Source organism: Peromyscus maniculatus, chromosome 2 (genome assembly GCF_049852395.1).
Source record: "Peromyscus maniculatus bairdii isolate BWxNUB_F1_BW_parent chromosome 2, HU_Pman_BW_mat_3.1, whole genome shotgun sequence".
Taxonomy (NCBI): Eukaryota; Metazoa; Chordata; class Mammalia; order Rodentia; family Cricetidae; genus Peromyscus; species Peromyscus maniculatus.
This window is the reverse complement of record NC_134853.1, coordinates 47,134,980-47,141,830: the sequence shown is the minus strand read 5'-3', so window position 1 is coordinate 47,141,830 and position 6,851 is coordinate 47,134,980. Positions and strand designations below refer to the sequence as shown.

Genomic DNA, 6,851 nt, shown 5'->3' with positions numbered 1-6,851 from the left:
TCTTTCTTTCTTTCTTTCTTTCTTTCTTTCTTTTCTTTCTTTCTTTCTTTCGGTTTTTCGAGACAGGGTTTCTTTGTGTAGTTTTGGTGCCTGTCCTGGATCTCACTCTGTAGAACAGGCTGGCCTTGAACTAACAGTGATCCACCTGGCTCTGCCTCCCCGAGTGCTGGTATTAAAGGCGTGTGCCACCACTGCCCAGCTGGATACATGTATTTATAAAGCAGGAAAGGTACTACCTTGGGGAAGAAAGAGAACCAGCTGAAAGAGTAAAGGGCACCAATGAAGGCACTGGGGAAGGTGAACTAATGAGACCATATCAACACAAGATGAAGTCCAATACTTGGTCTGCTAACCTAAAAACGAGTTTTTGTTTGTTTGTTTTTTGTTTTTCTTTTTAGACAGACGTGCTGGCTGTTGCATTTGGTTGCATGGCTAATCCTTCTCATGTTTGCCTGTTGTGTTCACGTCTATCTTTGTGTATGGAGCAGCTCTCTTTACCTGCACTGCCTTGGAAAACATGAATACTGGGCTTTGTCTCCTTAGTACAAGACCGTAATACCCATGATGGGTCTACGTGACAAAAACCACTTCTAAGAAAATATCTTATCTAACATTTATTATTCTCCTCCCATAATCAACTCAACTCACACATTTAAATATCTTAAGTCCTAGAAATGATTTTCAAAGACCTAATACAACGGTCAGAATAAAGAAAAAAAATCAGTTACAAGATAATCTGTTTCCACACAGAAATGTCTATTTTAAACCTTTAACAGTCTTTTTCTTGAATATAAAATTGAAAGGTGAAGTTAATTTACATATTCAATGTTTATTAAACTCCATTGTAATATAAATTTTTATCAGACATCCATCTTTTAAATTTTGTATGTGTATGATGGGTGTTTTGCCTACATGTTATCTGTGCACCACATAGTGCCTGGTGCTGGGTGAAGCCAGAAGAACGTGTGAGATCCCAGAATATATGAGACCTCTGAGACTGGCTGTGAGCCACCATGAGGATGCTGGGAATGAAACCCAGGTACTCTGGAAGAGAAGCCAGTACTCTTAACCACTAAGTCATTTCTCCAATCCCCAGACATCCCTTTTCAACATTAGTTTCTTTGGAAACTTCAATTTCATAAGCTATATTCCATTTTAATAACCCACAAAACTGCCAACAATAGCTTTGATTCAACAGATGATAAACTTCATAGTTCTCACAGTTGCTCCTGAGCAGCAAATGGGATGGAAATATAGTACAGGTTCATATGAAGCGACACAGAATCCCACAGGTGCACACACAATGGGCCATTAAAACTATGGATGGGGGGGCAGGGCATGAGAATGGAGCTGGGAAGAAAGACTTGATCCACAGCTATAGTAGCTTCAGGGATTGCCTGTGCCACTGCCCCACACCCCACCTAGGCACATTGCTGCAGAACTGCACTCACCTGCACCAAGTCCACTTAGCTGAAGACAGCCTAGAGAACTGCTGCAGTCCTCACATAGGTGACCCCCAGGACCAGCAGCAGACAACTGCCTCAGCTGGCAGAACTCACCTCCTAAATACAGTGACAGTGACCCTATGGCTCTTAATTACTCCATTCAGAATCCATCAAATGATATCAGAGAGAATGGTCAAAAGGGATTGGTGACATCGAAAATGGGTACTGGACATAAGTATGAAGACACAGACATTTGCAGCAAAACTCTACCAGAAGGTGAAGATTCTTTGCTGGATAATGGCAAGACCACAAAATCTGCAGGTAAGAGCCAAACACGTTAGAGCCACGTGGGCCCAGCGTTGTAACAAAGCACTGTTTATGAGCTCAGAAGACAACACAGACTTCCCTGCTGTTGGATTAAACACTGAAGAGGGCAGGGATCAGTTGTTCCTGAAAACCTTAAAGGCCTTCTTGTATGTTCATGGCCACCACCTAGAAGATGCAGATTGGTTCATGAAAGCAGACGATGACATGTATGTTATAGTAGACAACCTGAGGCGGCTTCTGGCAAATCATGACCCGGAGCAACCCATGTATTTTGGGAGAAAATTCAGGGCTATGAATGTAGATCAGGGCTACATGAGTCGGGGTGCAGGCTATGTCCTGAGCAAAGAAGCCTTGAGGAGAGTGGTGAATGGAATAAAAGGGAATGGTTGTGACACTTTTATCTCCTTTGAAGATGTCATCATGGGACAGTGCTTACAAGCAGTCAAAGTGAAGCCAGGTGACTCCAGAGACCCCACTGGGAACAAACTTTCCATCCCTTTTTGCCAAAAAATCACTTAATTCCAGGTTTGCAATACCAATCCTTTTGGTTGCATGAATATAATTATTACCCTCCCATATATGGACCCAACTGCTATTCTGATTTTGCAGTTTCTTTTCACTATGCAAATGCTAGCGCCATGTATGAGCTGGAATATCTAGTTTATCATCTCTGACCATATGGTTATGCATATAGATATCAGCCTACCTTACCTGAAAATCTACTAAAGAAAAGAAACAAAGTAAGGCAAAAGGAAGACGTAAAAGATTAACCCAGGAAATGCTTGAGATGTATGCAAGAGCGAAGGTGGAGTGACCGACCTTGCATGAAAAAGGAACACTTGGCTGAGCAAGACTTTCTAAGTGAGGAAGTGAACACTGTATTAAAACAACAATGACATCCAAGTTCCTGAATATAAACTGAGGCTATAGCAGCAGCTGCAATCTGTATTCAAGTTCCTCGTTTATATATATATATATATATATATATATATATATATATATATATATATATATATATATATATATATATATCTGATAATATTTTAAACACACTAGTCAGATAGAAGAGGGATTTTGTACCTATTTCTAACTACACTCATCAAGCAAACTTAAAAGTCTACTGGACCAAGTTAATGAAATGCTCATGATACTATACAGGTCTGACTGGACACTAAAAGGAGTTTTAACATTGTCTTTTATGCTCTACTCATGAGTTAGAGTGCTGTACAACATAAACTAACCTCCCACCCCCCACAACATTTTTGTCTAATGAAAATTTCTTATTTATAATTTATCAGTGATAGAATTTCTTCCAGAATTAGAATAGTAGACTGTCCTAAATAAGCTATGCTGTGATGTTATTGTAGGTCTTGACTGTGTCATATACTCAGATCTAATTCATGTTTAATTTCTGCCATGGTAAGCTATATTCATTACGTTCTCTTTCTCTGTGAAACATCTCTTGAATGCCACTCTCCACCATCCATACTTATTCAGTACATAATAGTTTTCTAGCACCGTGTATTTAAAAACATTTTCTCTCAAATTTGTCGTTGCTAGCTATGAATAGTCAATAAGAAAATCCAATGCTGTTTCTTAGGTCAGTAATATTTAATACTTTTCTTACATCAATGCTATTGTCAATTTCCTCAGGCTTGTTTTGCTTGGTCACTCGTTTGTTGTGTAGCTATGACTGCATGATTAGATAAAAACCGTGAATATAACCGTAACTCCACTTTCATCCTTCAAGCAGGTGGGAACTTATTTGTGTCTTTCATGAATTGTCTGAACCAATTTAAAACCCCTCATTTTAGTATCAACAGAAGCTACCAGTTAAACCAGCAAAATCATTTGAATGGAGGATTTTTGACAAAAATACATGTATCACTATATTACTATCAGGAAATTTACCCACAAGCTAAATAGTGCTTGTGACACAGTACATGTTGAGATGTGTTCACTCTGAAATGTGTAATATTATTACAAAATTTTGAAGAGTCTTGTGATCTGTCTACTTACTGGAAAATAAGAGAATTCTTTGGCTGTTTTAAAGCAACAAATTTAAAATATGGTATAAAATACTTACCATGCTAAAATATTTCTAAATGCTATATGAAACACACACACACACACACACACACACACACACACACACACGAGAGAGAGAGAGAGAGAGAGAGAGAGACAGAGACAGAGACAGAGACAGAGACAGAGACAGAGAGACAGAGACAGAGACAGAGAAATCATAAGAGACACTTTGGTCAAAATGTAGACATAACTATGTGAGGTATGCCCAAACTCTGTGCATGAGTGATAGATCCTGGCCAGCAATGAGTGTTGTAGATCATTTATTTGTAGTGAAACCATTTTTTTCAAGGCTGTTTTTAATCTCCATTTCAGTAAAATACAATTGTAAAAGAGAGTACAACCAACCCAAATACATAACATCAATTTCACTCACATCTATATGGTAATATTTCTTACAAGCATCCCATGATAGAATCGAGCTAAAGCTTCACTATCTTAAAACTCATTATAACATCTGCCCATATAAGGATATAAGGAATACTGCTGAAAGAAATGGTAAAGACAAGATGGCATACAGCATTCTTTTCTGAAATTCTTGGAAAAGAAAACTGGGTATTCTGAACTCGATACAATGTTCAGTCAGAAACACATATTAAGTATATTGATACATCAGACATATTTTAAAGCAAATTATGGAAGCCAGTTCTGAGGCAAGCAGTTACCAGAAAGGTACACAGGTCAACCCCTAAGTGAAATAGAAAAGACGATAAAAAGACTCTTTGTCACATCCTCTCTTATGATGGCAGCAGTGGTCCTGGAGGCTTAGGGGTAGCCTTGGTCTGTTCTGGAAGAAAGGCTGGGGAGGGGTCCTTGAGGAAGTGATATCCAGAAATCAGGATGAGCAGTAAACTAAAGGGAGATTAGTTCAAACAGAAGAAACAGCCTACATGAAGACTCAAGGGGCACAGAGAACATAAGCTCCACTGTCCAAATAAAATAACAATGGGGCTGGAGCCTAAGTCCGCTGACTGAGGAGAAGCAAGACATGAATCTGAAATTACAGGTGTGGTAGATGACATAATTATACATCCCATAACACTGAACATTTACTTGAATACTCTAAAGCATTTGAGATTGCTATTTCACACGCACTAGCCTGAGCAGAAAGGCTGAGAAATGCAGAGGATTATGGCTTGTGTTGTGTCAGTGAAGGAGGAATGCAATTGATGAGGCCAGGGTGTGTTTGTCAAGCATGGGGAGAATGGATGTGCAGGGTGACAAGTGACAGAGAGCGAGGTGAAGAGCAATTTTTGGGTTCCTGGCATGGGCAACTGGAGCGTGGTGGCTGTCTTAGGGGTTCTATTGCTGTGATGAAGCCCCATGTCCAAAAGCAAGTTGGGGAGGAAAGGACTTATTTTATTTACACTTGCAGGTAAGAGGCCACCACAGAGGAAAGTCAGAGCAGGAACCTAGAGTCAGGGCATGATGCAGAGGAAAAATGCTGCTTACTGGCTTACTCCTCATGGATTGCTCAGTCTGTTTTCTTATAGCGTCTAAGACCACTAGCCCAGGAATGGCACCACCCACAATGATCTTGGCCCTCCTACATCAATCACTGATTGAGAAAAATGCCTTACAGGCTTGCCTTCAGTCCAGTCTTATAGAATCATTTTCTCAACTGAGGTTCCCTCCTCTCAAAATACTCTAGCTTGTGCCAAGTTAACTTGAAAGTAGCCAACACGGTGGGGCCAGTTACTAAGAAAGAAGGAGGGAAGTATTTGACCTGTGCATACATTTGGGACATTTTGAGTTACACATACATGTGAGGTCTTCCAGTGCTGAAGCATAGTAAAATCAGGATCTGTGTATCTGAATCTAGGAGCAGGCTGGTTGAAGCCCGAGTTCTAAAGATAACCAGATTACAACAGGTATTTAAAAGGCAGAAAGTGGATAATGGTTGTCAGGGAAATGTGTGCTGTGAGAAGAGAGATGACTTAAGAAAACTAAGGGGTATCAAAAATGTATGATGAGCAGAAAAAGATGGTCCTGTGTCTTAGCCATCTGTCTTTCTTCTTTCTTTTTTTATGAGAAAATTTCCTTATTATCTGTTCTGGCCATGATTTCCCCTCCCTCATCTCCTCCAAGAGTCTCCTCGCCTTCCTACCTATCCAACGCCATGCTGTCTCTATCTTTAGAAAAAAAATACCAACCTAGCCACAAAACTTTCAAGCCACACCTGTCCTGCCTGCAAGATGGCTGGGGCAATGGTGGCTCAGAGCTTGTAGGAGTGGTCAACTGATGACTTGAGGTTCAAACCACAAGAGGGAGCCCATGTCCAGCAAGGCCTGGATGGCCAGGAACTAGAAGCTAGATAGCTCAGAGACCTAGAGTATAATTGACAAAAAAAAAAAAAAAAAAAAAAAAAAAAAAAAATCAGCAAACAAACAAAAAACCCCAAAAAAGTCAATGAAGTAATTCCTGATGTAATTCTGCTGTATTCATAAATACGTGTCTAGACCAATCATCATCAGAGAGGCTTCCTCTGGTAGCTGATGGGACCAGATACAGAGAGCCCCAGCCAAACATTTGAGGCAACCACAGAGCCTGCAAAGATCTGTGCTAGGTCCTCTGCATACATGCTGTGGTTGATTAGTTTGGGGTTTTGTGTGGGACTCCTAACAGTGGGAGTGGATGTGTCTCTGACCATTTTGCCTGCTCTTGGGACCCTTTTCCTTCTACTGGGTGATTTCATTCAGCCATGATATGAGGGTTTGTGCCATGTATTATTGCATCTTGTTATGTCATGTTTGGTTGATATCACTGGGAGGCCTGCTCTTTTCTGAAGGGAAACAGAAGGAGTAGATCTTGGGGAGATGGGGGTGGGGGGGCTTGGAGGAAGATATGGAGCAGAGGTTGGGGGAAGTAGGAGAGGTTGGGGGATGTAGGGGAAGAACTGGGAGGATTGGAGAGAGGGGAGACTGTGGTCAGGATATATTGTATGAGAGAAGATAAAGAAAAAGAAAAAAATAAAGCAAACAGCTAAACAAAAAT

At 40.4% G+C, this 6,851-nt stretch overlaps 1 pseudogene; it reads left to right on the top strand.

Annotated features, from left to right (window-relative positions):
* The first annotated feature begins 1,663 nt into the window (after positions 1-1,663).
* Positions 1,664-2,542, top strand: LOC102910769 (glycoprotein-N-acetylgalactosamine 3-beta-galactosyltransferase 1 pseudogene; annotated as a pseudogene).
* Positions 2,543-6,851: the final 4,309 nt, after the last annotated feature.